Here is a 13,890-nt window from a genome sequence, read left to right on the forward strand (position 1 = left end):
AATCAGACACTGATTGGTTGTGACAGCACCCACTGGAACTAATAGGAATGTCGAATTGAGTGACGTAACTGTAGACGTAACTGGCATAGAATACGGATGATGATCGATTAATAAACACACAGACGGAAAGCAGCAATGCACCAGACAAACGGTAAAACTAGTTGTTCCAAATATTTCCTAACTTCTAATGTTAATGTATCGAACAGGGGCTTATTAGAAAATTCTCAAGTTTAAGGAGAAAAAAACGGCTGTAGCTCAAACAGTCGTGGAGTAATGACGCTCTAAAGACAGTAAAATTTGGAAGCGTACACGCTCCCACGCGCCTTAGGGGTGTCCGTTATTTATATCTAAACTCTGATAATTGCACCCTAGTAACAACAAAAACTCTCAGCAGTCTGGCCTCAGTTTACCATTTTATTTCTATCGTTTTAAATATTCAGTCTGTCTCAGACTGAGGTTAACTCTGTCTGGTTACCTGAGGCCAGAGCAGATTGAGATTTATAAAACACTTGGAGTGCTGGTTGCCCAGTTTAGAGGTTTTGACTTTAAAAGATTACTATAACATTGTCACACTCACTTCACGCTGCTCTCTCTGGAGCCACAAAAGGCCTTATACAACTTTTTCACACATGCAGCAATACTCCCCAAAACCTGTAAACAGATTTAATTTGTAAAATCTGTGGAGTTCTCCTTTAACAGAGCAGCCTGGAGGCACACCTGTATTCCACCTGACAATCAGTTAGATCATCAGCTTGGATCTTCCAGCTTCTTTCTTAAACAGCAGCACTGACTCAGAAAAGTTTCCTAACATGAAATATCATGATTTCCACTGATCCCTGTTCTCCTCCCTGTCGTGGTCAGCCTGGCCAGAAGGGCCTGGTCTGTCTGGGAATATCTCAAAAAGGCCCTGCTGTGTCACACCAGCCACCGCAGACGCAAGCTGGGCAAAATAGCTGGAGAAGTTTAGTTGGCCTCAGCCTTCTACAATGAGGTGATTCCTCTTTTTGAACATCCTTCCTTTCACATCTCCTTAATCTTTCACAGTTTTTGTCACGATGTTCTCTGGCTGCAACATGTTCAGACTGAAACCATTGCATCTGTTTTTTATTTAAATTGGAAAAAGAAAAACATTAGTTATCTCCTTTACTATTTGACAGTTTATTGATGAAAAGTGAATTCACATTTATTCTCTCTCGCTCCATATACAGGTCAGCCTCTGTTAGTAAGGATGATAAACGTCAGTCAAGAAAGCCAGACTCGATTTGTGGTGTTTATTGGCCAATGAGACTATCTGGGAAAGCTGAATGGACCACTCAGTTCAGGGTAATGAACCTCAGTATAAACACTGTTGGGTTTTTTTATTTCAAATCTTTTAGCACTTATCTGATGATCTTTATTGTACTCTTTCTATAGTAATACTATGTAAAATTATCCATTGTTTTTCTTATTGCGAAAAATGCAACATTTGCTTTTCTCTCATTTTAAACGGAGCAGCTGCTCAGTGTTATCTCATCTCTGATTTAACAGTCTTTCAGAAAATAATGAGTTCTGTTTTTGGAAGTCATTACATGTCGAACACCTGGAGAATAAGGAATCCATTTCCCACCAGCACTCCTGTGCACTGTGAATGAGGGCCTCTGCTCTTGAGTGAATCTGAGCTGATGCTGTCAGCCTTTCACCTCATTAACTGCCCCTGTTAATTTAACCAGAAAACCACAGCTTCCTTTCATCATTTACGATCGTTCTTTGGGAAAACGCACACATGTCGGCCTTGGGGCAGTAATGATTCTGGCTTGACACTAAAGAAGATGGTAAATCAAAAATCTGTGCTATATTTCTTTATATCCATCTGTGTGTCATTGTCACTCTTCCTGTCTCTTTGAAAACAGAAACAGTCATTCTCTAGCATCTGACTCTAATCACAGTCAGCTATAAAAGGGCCTGTAGCTTTTTGTTTTTCACTGGTATTTGTGTGCGTGGCAGAACTGCACTGGGAATGTCCTTGTTAGTCATATTGTGGAATTAAGACAGTTTTTATCTCTGACTAAGGCACAAATACCATTACAGTAATACTAGTAAAAAGAATAGGACAAATATTCATAAAATCTTGAACCTTAAATGACAGTTTCAAAATGCCTGAAACAAATTTGAATTGATGCAAACCTCTGTAACTCCTGGTTTAAAATGCTTTGAAAGTAGAAATATACCTTTTAAATCTACCACAAATTAATCATTAATCATTAATATAAGCTGATTGAGGAACATAAAGCAACACATTGGGTTAACTTTGATTCACATATTTCTTGAATAATTTGTGCTTTCATCCCTTTGTGCTTGATGCACTAATACTTGTTTACCTAAAATTATTACAAAACATCCGTGGATGTAATTACCTAAAGATATATTAAACAAATCTATTCCTAGTGTTTTTCTGTGACATGACTCCATGTGTTGTATTTACTATTAAGAGCTCAACATAAATAAACGTAAACAACACAAAATAAAAGCATCAACCTATAAAGGCAGATAATTGTCAGAAGTTAAAATTAACAGCACCAGTAATTTAAATCCTTAAATGCAAAAATAATAAACAATAACAAAACTCAAAAATCTTTACCCGTGTTACATCACAGGATGAAATGTAGGTTTGTTCACCTGAAACCAGACGGTTCATTTGTTTTCTGACCCTGAATCTCTTCAGTCATTTGTAGTATATACAGTTTTCTTTCCCTTTTCCACTCAACCTTTCCCTTCATACCGAATAATACCACCCAAATAATACTTTGGGTGGTTTGTTTCTAAATGAAATGGTTGAAGAGGGAATGAGAGGAATATCAGGAAAAAAAGGCAGATGATGATGAGGCTTTTTAAAGTGAGAAGAAAAAAACAAAACAGAAAAACAGATGATTTACACAGTGAAAAGTTGACACTAAAAAAGAGTTCTGCCAAATTCTGCAGGAGAGAACTTGAGTGATTAATACAGTCTGGAGCAGAGGATGAGGGTTGCTATTAAAACAGTGGGGAGGTTTGAGAATGAATGAAATGAAGAACATATAGAAAAGCAGATGAAAAGAGGCTGAGGGGCTGAAACAGAGAGGGTAGATGGGAGGAAATGTTGGCCATGATGAAGTGATTAGCTGACAAACAGAAGCGGAGGTCTGTGGATTAAAAGGCCAATGACTTTGTTCACGCCGACAACACCGTGGGAGCAGCTGAGAACAGCCGACCTGCCTGTGTTTCTGTATGTGCTTTCTGGACTCATGCCCACCGTGTACACATCCTCTTTGTTTGTTTGCCACATTTGCATCCTTAGAGTAGATGTAGACTGTAGGTGTGTTCTTACGTGGGTGTGTCTAAATGTGCGTGTGTGCTTACATTATGTTACACTGCTTGTGACACCAAGGTTGGCTGTGTAAACACAACCTGTTCATGTTAGCAGCAGAGGGAGGACGGAAAGCAAACTTTGTTTTGGAGTTCATGTCAGTATATGAAAATAAGACGGTATGTGTGACAGATTGTGAGGCATGTCGCCATAGTCACTGACAGTTGTTTGATATCTGTCTAGTGATGGCCCTGCACTCCAACACACTTAATGTAGCTGATAAGACCCCCTTAGTCTACTCACCCATATTACTTTTATCATATATCATCCTGCTAACAGTGTTTCAAAAGGTCCAAATCGCTTATAAAAGTCACATGAGTGATAATGGTAAGCATCGTCTTGTAGTCTAGAATGAAGCAAGCTCATGTGAACTACAACATGTTACTGTGCAGTACACCATGCTTTTTCACCAGTGTTTTCAGCCATCTTACCTCATCAGGGTGGTAACTGAACATTTCTGGCTTTCTTCTGTCGTCCCTCACTATTGATGTCATAGTTGAACATTTTGGTGAGTAAAGCAGGACATAGTGGAGAATAGTTATGCCATCTGTTTTAACTTTGTTGGGCTTGTACTGACACTGGTCTGCATGTGGCTGTGTGTGCATTCTCACAGTGAGAAAAATTGTAGCCTATTTACTTTTTAATGAGCAAGAAATGGAAATGTAATCCATCCTCACCATGAGGTTGACATTTGTGGGTTTTAGTGGGAATGTTTAGATGGACTGGTGGATGGATCTGACAGAAATTTGAACATGAAAACAGGTCATGTTCTCATCAGGAGTGATTTTAAATCTAGCGCCATCATCGGGTCAGTGCCATCAATTTGCCAATACTTTGATTTATGATCAAAACTAATTACATTCTTATCAGCCACAGCTGCACTTAGTATTCAGTGCTAATTAGCAAACATTAGCAAGCTAACATGCTAAACTAAGATAGTGAACATGATTGTATCTACTAAACATCAGCATGTTAGCATCGTTATTGTGAGCATGCTACCATGCTGGTGTTATAACAGGGAGACTCTTAGTGTTGTTGTTCTTCATTAATATGAGGCAGAATGTTAATTCATCATCATCATCATCATCATCACCTTTCAGTGGATTATTTTTACCATATCTGCTTGTGGCAAGTATGGTTATGGTTTGGTGAAAACAGACTGTGATGAAATAATAAAAATGTCATTACTGACTACTAGTGTGAAACAGGATGCAGGCAACAGGTGTTCAGCAGAAGTGAAGTTAAAATTATTATACATTCATTTATTTACTGGTTAAAGGATGTTTTTGTTAATAGCTGTGGGTCTGTTGTGGTTACGGATATAGGTTGATAGATAGATTGTGGTGGGATCCATAGTGATGTCTCATTACTATGAGTTTCAGGTCCTCCTGATTCCCAGACTCCCTCAGTCTCTTGTTGTGACATTCTAGGGAGTCCGGGGAGATTTGTATGCATGTGTGTCTGTGTGTGTGTGTGTGTGTCCTTATATGCGTGAAGGGGGTCTGCTGGAGAAAAGAGGTCTGAACAAAGACAGGGGGCAGTATAATTGGCTTCAGCCCTGCCAGACGACACAATGACACAGCCATTGATAGTGGAATGAGTTCCCGGGAGCAGTGGACCAATGGAAGAGCAGGAGGCTGTTTTTCAGAGCCTCTGATTGGCTAGCTGAGGGAGGCTGTCGGTCTCCAGGTAGCAAAGTGAACCTTGGAGCATATCTGCCACCCCTCTGCCTCCTGAAGGAGAGGAGGCGGAGGAGGAGGAGGAGGAGAAGGGAGTGTTAGATGTGGAGATGCGACCTCAGCTGTGGAAAAAGAAAATAGATATAGACACAGAACATATTATATTATATTTTTTATATGTTTCCTCTTTACTTCTATTTCCCTATCCCGTCAATATCAGATTCTTTCTCTTTTCCTCTGACCCAGACGTGTGTGTGTGTTTGCGTGCGTGTGTCATCCTCATTGCCAGAGCTCGGAAATAAATGTGTTTCATTTGTCTCAAACTTGGCTGTACACTCCACAGTTCCTCTCTCTTTCTCTCAGTCTCAGTTTCTGAGAACTGTGGATTAAAGCCTCACTTCATTTGTTTAGATTGGCCATTTCTCAACTTTCCTGCTGGTTGAAGAGAGAAATACACTCTACTGTGGCATTTCAACTCCAGACAAACAGGGTTTGAGTGACTGCTGACGAAAGCAAAAACAAAAAGGGCTTCGACTGATGTTTTTGACTGATAGCACGTGTATGTGCATATATTTTTGAATATGTGCTGAGTTGTGTTTGTCTGTGCATTTATGTGCATATTTCTATCATTTTGAATTTTTGAAGTGAGCGCACAAATTCACACGCGAGTCTCCTGGTGTGTGAATGTTTCTCTTCCTGCTTCATTCAGTCTCCATGCATGGGTCATCACATCTTAATGATATCCCCTTGATCAAATTACTCGGCTGCTTGTATAACACTCTCCATGTGACACACAATTAGCAGACAATTAACATGGGCCAGTGAGTGTCAACCGATTGGCTGTGCCGTCACACCCCTGAGTGACATCTCCATCATCACAGCGCTGCCTGTCGTCACCCTGAGGCACCGGGGTGCAGTGATAAAAACACTGTCTGCCTGTCTGTTACTCTGTCTGCTTCTGTCTCCACGCACTGTATATTCCCATCTGTCGAGTTGCTTCCATATACAACTGTGTTTCTCCTTCCTTATATGTTCATGCATTCCTGACTTCACATGAACATTTTGTCTAACACTGGTTTTCTTTCTCACTTCCTGTTTGATCTCTCCTTCCTGGCTTTCTCCATCCCTTTGTTTCTGATAATCTCTCTATGCTATAATGGCCTGTCATCAGATTTTTCTGCCAGTTTGTTCTCTGTTTGTGTCTCGTTTGCCTGTTTGCTCATCTGGAAGTGAAGTGAAGCATCTCTTAAACAATATGACGTGTCTGCTGAGAAAACAGTCAGCATGTCCTGCATATCAGCATGAACCTATGTGACTGGCATCATGTTGTGAAAAGGATTTTGATGTGAGTGTATTGTTGTGGGTCAGATCTCCAGACATCCAACATATAGAGACCACCTAAGCATTAAATCCCATTAATGGTCAGATGGGGCTTTTGTAAAGAGATGTGTGTATCAATCTGAAGAAATGTTGCAATATTTAACCATTGTTCTTATTTTATCAGAAAACTCCTCTTTTTCTTCCTTCCTTTTCTCTTTGTTTGCTTTCTTCTGTATTTGTATTTTCTCGTTCACTTTTCTCTCCCTCTCATCATCCATTAGCTCTTTTCTCTCTTACTCATTGTAGCAGTATCAAGGAAGCAAACTTGCTTTTTCTCCTGCAGTAATGTGGTGTGATGAAACGGCAAGAAACATCAGATACAACATGTATTCACGCACCAATGGACATGTTTAAGTCGCCATTTTTCCCAGAAATTCCCTTCAATTTTGTCCCTCTTCCCAAATTCACCATGAACCCCACAATCCCTAACCCACTTCAACACACATAAATACACATAAATCCTGCCACCACCCACAAATTTCATTTCTGAGCATTTTCTCCTCCTAATCCACAATGTCATGGCTCATCCCGGCGGATCATCGTCTCCCTCTGTCTCTCTGTCTCTGTCTCTCTCTCTCTCTCTCTCTTTCTCTCTCTCTCTCTCTCTGGGGATGAATTTCTCCCCAAAATATGAGGGACTGAGAGAGAGGAGGGTCTGTCTTCTCCCGCAGGCTGAGCTGAAGGCTGATGCAAACAGAATATCAATGAGCACCAGGGGTTGCACAGCCACATGCATGACCATAGTGCTCGGCCTCTTTCTCTGCTCCCCTCCCTTTCTCTCACACACAGTCCTCACGTACACAGTAAATGAATAATAATGGTAGAGGCACAGAGGCCCACGTGTACAGACAACATCAGTGTGGACACAACAAACCTGATATTTAACATCACACACAGCTTATAGTGACAAGTTGACAAACTGTAGCTGTGTTTAGTGCCACAATCTTACACTCGAGTGTAGTCCTGATTCCATTAGTTCCTCCTGCTGTTGATGGTCCTGCTTATGTGTTAATGTGACCACAGCTGACCGATGTGGACCATCCCTGCCAGTCAGTACACAGAAATTTGTTCTACGTTGATATTTCCTCAACTATCTGTCGCTACTGTTAGAATATTTGATTATTTTATCAGGCTGTATTTAATAACCAGTGAATGAGATGGACATCATTAAACAGACACTTCTAAACCCAACATAAGATAGGTGATCTTGTATTGGTATATGTTGATAGAACAATAGAGCTGTGGCCTGTTGCTGACATTGAATGTTTGTAGATAGTAAATAGCATTTGTTCCTCAGGATGTAGAAATTATAATGCTGATCTGTTTGTGGGCTTTATCAGTGCTGCTTAAGGAGCTTTGCTGCGTTGGGATAAACCACATGTTCTTGCAGGCCAGAGAAAACTGATTATTCCCTTTTAGATGGACACATGCTCTTTACTGATGAGACAAAAACCGGGGCAAAACTCCAAGGTCCTGTCTTAACCTCAGATTCATCTGGACCTCAGCCTGAGGAAGGCATGGTGATGCAGTAGTTGATGACTGATAACAGTGATGTGAAGAAGTTGAAGAGATGCTGGTATCCATGTGGAACCCCCGAGGCTGTTGTGTCTATTCGGACTAGTCAGGCTCTAATCACAAGGATCTGAGCCCCTGACCCCATTTGATGAGCTTATCCTGTTTGTTTACTGTATGTTTACATGTCCATGTGCACACACTCTCACATGCATGTTGGTTTTATACATGTTTCTTTTTGTTGTCAGTGGTTACATTTTAATGTCATTGTGGAGAGAGGGATTGAAATCAGTAGTTTGTTTTTCCTATGTGTTTTGTGTGTGTGTGTGTGCGTGTGTGTGTGTGTGTGTGTGTGTGTGTGTGCGCAAGCGTGCATGTGTACCCTCACCCCTCCCTCCTGCCCCCTATCTGTCCATACACATTGATGGAGGTAGGGGAGTTGTCAGTCAATTGACCTACATTAGCTGAGCCTGCAGCAGTCTGATTTCCTCTGGGTGCAGTAAATTTCTGGGTGTGGCATATATGTGAGGTAGTGCATGTATGCATGTCTTGCAACCATGTCTACATTTTTGTGTGTGTGTGTGTGTGCATGTGTGAGTGTGTCCTACATAAGGTATCACCGCATCTCAAAAGGGCTGGTGAGCATGGGGTGAAGATAAGTAACCCATATCACCAGTGACATTTAGAGGTTAAACGGACCAGATTCTAACACAGACATGAATTCATAACTCTCAAAACATTTCTGTTCACAGTCCTAAAAATGGAGACATATATTTTTCGCTAGATAAATCTTTGTAGTGATGCTCTCAAGTGTCTTTACTGTTGACACCCTGATTCTTCTTGATCATGTAATTATGCGCAGATGTTCAAGTGAATCACTTTTTTCACGTCGACCCTGTGATCTAAAGTCAAAACAAACGCAAACAGTCTTTTTCTCGATTTTAGTGCTGAAGTGATTAGTTGATTCATAGAAAGTTTTTCAGCCTCTTTGTGTATTGACTGCTTCTCTCTGTTTTATATCATTGTACACTGAATATCTTTTGGATTGTTTGCTGGATAAAACAAGACATTTAAAATATCACCAGGCTTTTCAGGAAATTTTTCATTATTTGCTAAATGATCAATTGATTGATTGGAAAAAATAATCAATAGATCAATTCATAATGGAATTACAGTTTTGCAGTACAGTGCTGCAATAGTGCAGCCCTGCCATTACTGGGGTGGATGCTCTGGCTTCATGACTTTAGAAGAATAAGAAAAAAACCTGGAAGGAAACAATTCAGAAAAGTGAATGAGAGGGAAACTGCAAGGTAATGATGATGAAGTTGGCTCCCTCTGGAAGTGACTGGTGCAGTGCCAATCCTCATGTCTTATTATCTGTAGAGGCAGTAAATGAAACTCTGAAAAAATTCAGAGACACAATGGTCTCCATTTTTCTCCTGATGTGAGACAATAAACTGCTGAGGGTGAAGACAGACTCACACTTCCAACCCCCCAAAAATACCCCCATCATGCCAGGCACCTATTAGAGGCGATGACATCACTCCTTTGCCTGGTAACCATGGTTACACTTACTTCCTGCTGGCAAAAATCAAAACACATACCCGACTTTCCTTGATTTTTCCTTTTTTTTTGACCCACTCCTTGTCTGTCTCGTCTGCTTTCCTCATCTCTCTCTCTGCTCTAACTCACTTTGTTTCCTCTTTCATGTCCCTTTCTCTTCTCTCATCTTCTTCCCTCCTAATTTCCTTGCCTTTTTCAACCTCCTCTCCATGCATTCCCTTCTCTCTTTCATGTCCTCCTCATCTGTTCCCTACTGCTTGTTCTTTTTTTCAACATGCTGGGTTAAATGTATTTTTCCTTCAAGCTTTCAAGGTTTTCGCTTCCTCAGTTTTCTGATTAAAAATGAAGTCTGGACTGGCATTACTAGAGGAGATAGAGGGAATGATGCAGAGATACAGATGACCCACATAGACAAAGAAAACAAAGATGTGAATGTATAGCTGCGGCTGAAAAGGCAGTGCATCTTAAACAGAGTGTAATAACAACTATGGATGATGCTAAGTCAAGCATAAAATAATGATGGCAGCAGAGGCGATGAGAAGAAAAGATCAGGCCTGTAAACAATGACTGAACTGAGATTGGTTGACAGTTACAGCAAGACAGTGCAGCCAGCATGAGTCACAGCTCTATACTGATAACATAAAGGACAGATGGGTCATATGCTCCATTAAAACCTATTCCAGAGACGTTCCTCTGCAGAGAGGAAGGGTAAAGTGCTGCAACATCCCGCTCAGGAAAGCTACATCCTAGAAGCACCCACTGTAAAGTATAAAGCAGTACATGTGGATAGGGGGCAGCGTGCAGCATTACAATCCAGTTTGCAGGCAGGCAGAGTGGGGGGGGGGTGTAAAAGAAGAGTATTAGAAGCCATTGTGTAGCTGTATTAGAGTAAGCAGCTTATAGTCTCTCAGCTTCTTTACGGGGTGGGGGCGCAGATAAAGGACAAAGAGGCGACACAGAGGAGTTGGCATGGAGGGCAGGAGGATGGAGAGACTTGTGGAGTCATCTCCTCATGAGAGACTTATTTTTTGCCAACCTCTGTCTATTTTTTTCTTTTGACTTGATTCTCTCTACTCACCATTAATTATTTGTAGTTTTTCCGTTCTCCTCCCCCTCCTCACTTTATTCTGTCTCACCTCCTAGTGATCTACTCCCTGTGACGCTAACATGTCTCCCCCTTTGCTACATGCTGCCGGGGAGGTAATCAAAGCCGCTGTCATCCCTCTCTACCCACCCAACTGAGTCAAGACAGAGGAGGGGAGGGGATGGGTGGTGGAGGTTGCCATGGAAACTACGAGTCTGTTGCCGGCCGACATCATCAGTTGTTGCACGATGCAGAGCAGGCACATGAATATTTGAGCTTCATGGACACCGACAGACGAGTGACACAAACTGCTCTCTGGACCTCCACCACCACCTCAGTCGGAAACACAGAAAGGTCACCAAAGGGGGAGAGGAGAGAAGGCAGGGAAGGGATGGATGAAGGAAAGGCGGGGTCACAAAGGGAGAGTGACAGACTTCCATTTTATCTAGGGCAGAGTGTGTCTGGTTATCTGGGTTAGCAAAAGAGAGACTAGGGAATGGATGTAATGACAGTAATAGAAAAGAATCGGGAAAAAATGAAAGGATTTTCACCGAGTAAATGAGTCTGGTGTGTTGGTAGAAATGCATAGATGATGGGTGGGGGAGAACAAAGAGAAGGAGGAGGGAGGGTGGGTGACGTGCCATGAGAGCAGTAAATTAGGGCACTGGAGCTTGTTTTTCCTCTCTTCCCTCCTCCCTTTTCTCTCCATTTCTCTGAACATCCTGCAGTATTTTCTAATTAATCCTCTTGGAGGGTTGTTTCCTCTGCCTGTTGTTGATACACACACAAAGACACACACACATACTCATGCAATCAAGCTAGTCATGATTCATGCAGATTTACAAATGAGACAGTGAACTGACTTGGGAAGTGTTAATAGTGCAGAGTCTGACTGCAGTGCGTCAAAAACCACAGAAACTAGAACAAATATGGCTCATGTTCTCATCACTGGTTCACAGCTCTGTGTCATAAATCTTCTTTAGGAACTTTTTGCATTCTTAAAATACACTTAGTTTATAAAATTGATACTGGAAAGGACCTTATGCTGCAAGAATGCATGACCCTTTTCTCTTTACATCTTTATCTGTCACACAACGATCAGTTTAAACCTCTTGTTTGAGTTGATTTCCCATTTCCCAGCATTGTGAGTGTAGCCAGCTGTTGATGTGTTTAACACCTGTCCCAGAGGTCGTGGTCTGCCGCAGAGTCCCTCGAATCCCATCAGCACTGCTGACATTCAGGCCACTGTCAGAATATGAGATATAGCTCTTAAAATATTCCAGTGGTTCCCCTTGTTGATTTCATGTGTTTAGTTCCAGTTTGTTATTCCCTATGCAACTTTCTCATATAATTTCTAGTGTGTGCATTCCGTCTGGATCGACTCCTGCTTGTGGAGTTTCTCTGCTCTTCTCAGGGGTTTGAGGTGGGCGTGGCTCTGTTGTAAAAGGGAGAATTTAATTTTGTTTTTTTTGTTTTTGCCAGGGAGATTATACTGTCAGTCAGATGTGATGAAATCCACACTGGCTTGATGTAGCAGATTAGCTGAGTTTTTGATGTTAAACTCTTAATTATGTTTTTTTCTACTATAATCATTGTTTTTTTGGCTACTGATATATATATATATTTTTTTTTTTAATACTGAAATACTTAAAGTAATAGTTCAACATTTTTGGAAATATGCTAACTTGCTTTCTTGCTAAGAGTTACATGACAAAATCAATTCCACTCTCATGACTGCATTATATAAGCATGGATATGCATCTGGGAAGTGATTAGCTTAGCTTTGCATAAAGACTGGAAGTAGGGGGAAACAGTTAGCCTGGATCGGTCTGAAAGTAAAAATAAATCTGCCCACCAGCACCTCTAAAGCTCAGTATCAGTAGTATCTCATTTGTGTAATTCTTACTCAACCAGAAATATAAGAAAAAGTTGTTGTTTCACAGGGTTTTACATGCTGTAACTATTTATTGGCGAACGACGATAGGCTGTGAAATCCTGGAGTCCTCTTGTTGTTTTAAATACCTGTTTGTCTGAGCTTTAGGGGTATTGCTAGGTGAATTTTTATACATTGAACAAACTCAGGCTTCCAGTGATTATGCTAAGCTATGCTAATCACCTCCCGCCTCTAGCTCCATACTTAAACAGACATAAAGGTATCACCCTTCTCATCTAACTCTCAGCAACAAAGCAAATAGGCAAAATATTCAACTTTCATTTTCACATATGAATTTAAGTTTTCAGGAATTTAAAGCGTTGATTGTTGCATTGTCTAAAAATGAATTGTGTTTTAGTACTAAATATATCTATTAGGTTACTTGTCAGAGAAACCTATGATTACTCAAACGGTTAATTTTAATTTGTAAATCTTCATTTGTCTGGCCTCTGCATCCGGTTCTCTTATCAAACAGCAAGACTGAATATGTAATAACACAGAATAAACACACTTGTGTGCTCATGATGGACTCCCCTCTGGGTTTGCATTCCAGCCTCCGATATCAGGCAGGGGTGTGTTGGTTCAGGGAACAGAGCAGAGCAGTGGGGAGGGGAGGGAAAGCAGAGAGGAGCTTGGGTAGTGCACGCTTATTAGGCTGAAATATCCATGCAGCAGCTGCACCATTTCCGCGGCAACACCTGTCGCCATGGCGCTGAGTTGTCGACATGCCTCTGTGTCAGTGTCTGCATGTCTGAGGGGTTGCACATTCACAGCGTGTCCGACCTCTGAGAACACACACACACACACACACACACACACACATACACAGAGATCACACACAGCACACACTTACTTCCCCAATGAATGACCTGGCATGTCCAAAATCTCATACATGCAGCATGACATCCGTCACATGCGGTGGTGGTGACAAACACATTTCTATAGCATCAGTGTTTAAGGAAGCAGTAATAAGAAGTCTTTAGCTTATTGGCTTCTATGTTGCATCCTTACATATTTTACTCTCTGCTTTCCTCTCTGCTTCCTCCTGGCTCCATTCCTTTTTTCCTCACTCAGAAGGGGAATTTTGCGTTTCCATGACAACCATAGTGTTGGAGGAAATGGATTAGATACTCTGTACTGTCCTGGGGGTGTGGTAGCTGTATGTGTGTGAGTGCTGTATGGGGGGAGTGCTTACGGGGTATGTGGCTTGCAAAGAGGGATTGGGGTTATGATTGAGTGTTGTTTTTTAGATATAGAGAGAGAGAGAGAGTGTGTGTGTGTGTGTGTGTGTGTGTGTTTGAGTTTGAGAGGGTGGGGGTATAACATGCCCCCAAACCACATTGCGCCAGATGGAAGC

At 41.4% G+C, this 13,890-nt stretch overlaps 1 long non-coding RNA gene across 1 annotated transcript in view; it reads left to right on the top strand.

The window, feature by feature from the left end:
* Positions 1-97: 97 nt before the first annotated feature.
* Positions 98-13,890, top strand: part of LOC130173310 (uncharacterized) — a 34,121-nt gene continuing 20,328 nt past the window's right edge. The window contains exons 1-3 of the long non-coding RNA XR_008828392.1: positions 98-151; positions 862-991; positions 1,209-1,323. This is a non-coding gene — a long non-coding RNA (uncharacterized LOC130173310). The remainder of the gene's footprint in view (positions 152-861; positions 992-1,208; positions 1,324-13,890) is intronic.

This window comes from Seriola aureovittata, chromosome 8, assembly GCF_021018895.1.
Source record: "Seriola aureovittata isolate HTS-2021-v1 ecotype China chromosome 8, ASM2101889v1, whole genome shotgun sequence".
Classification (NCBI taxonomy): domain Eukaryota; kingdom Metazoa; phylum Chordata; class Actinopteri; order Carangiformes; family Carangidae; genus Seriola; species Seriola aureovittata.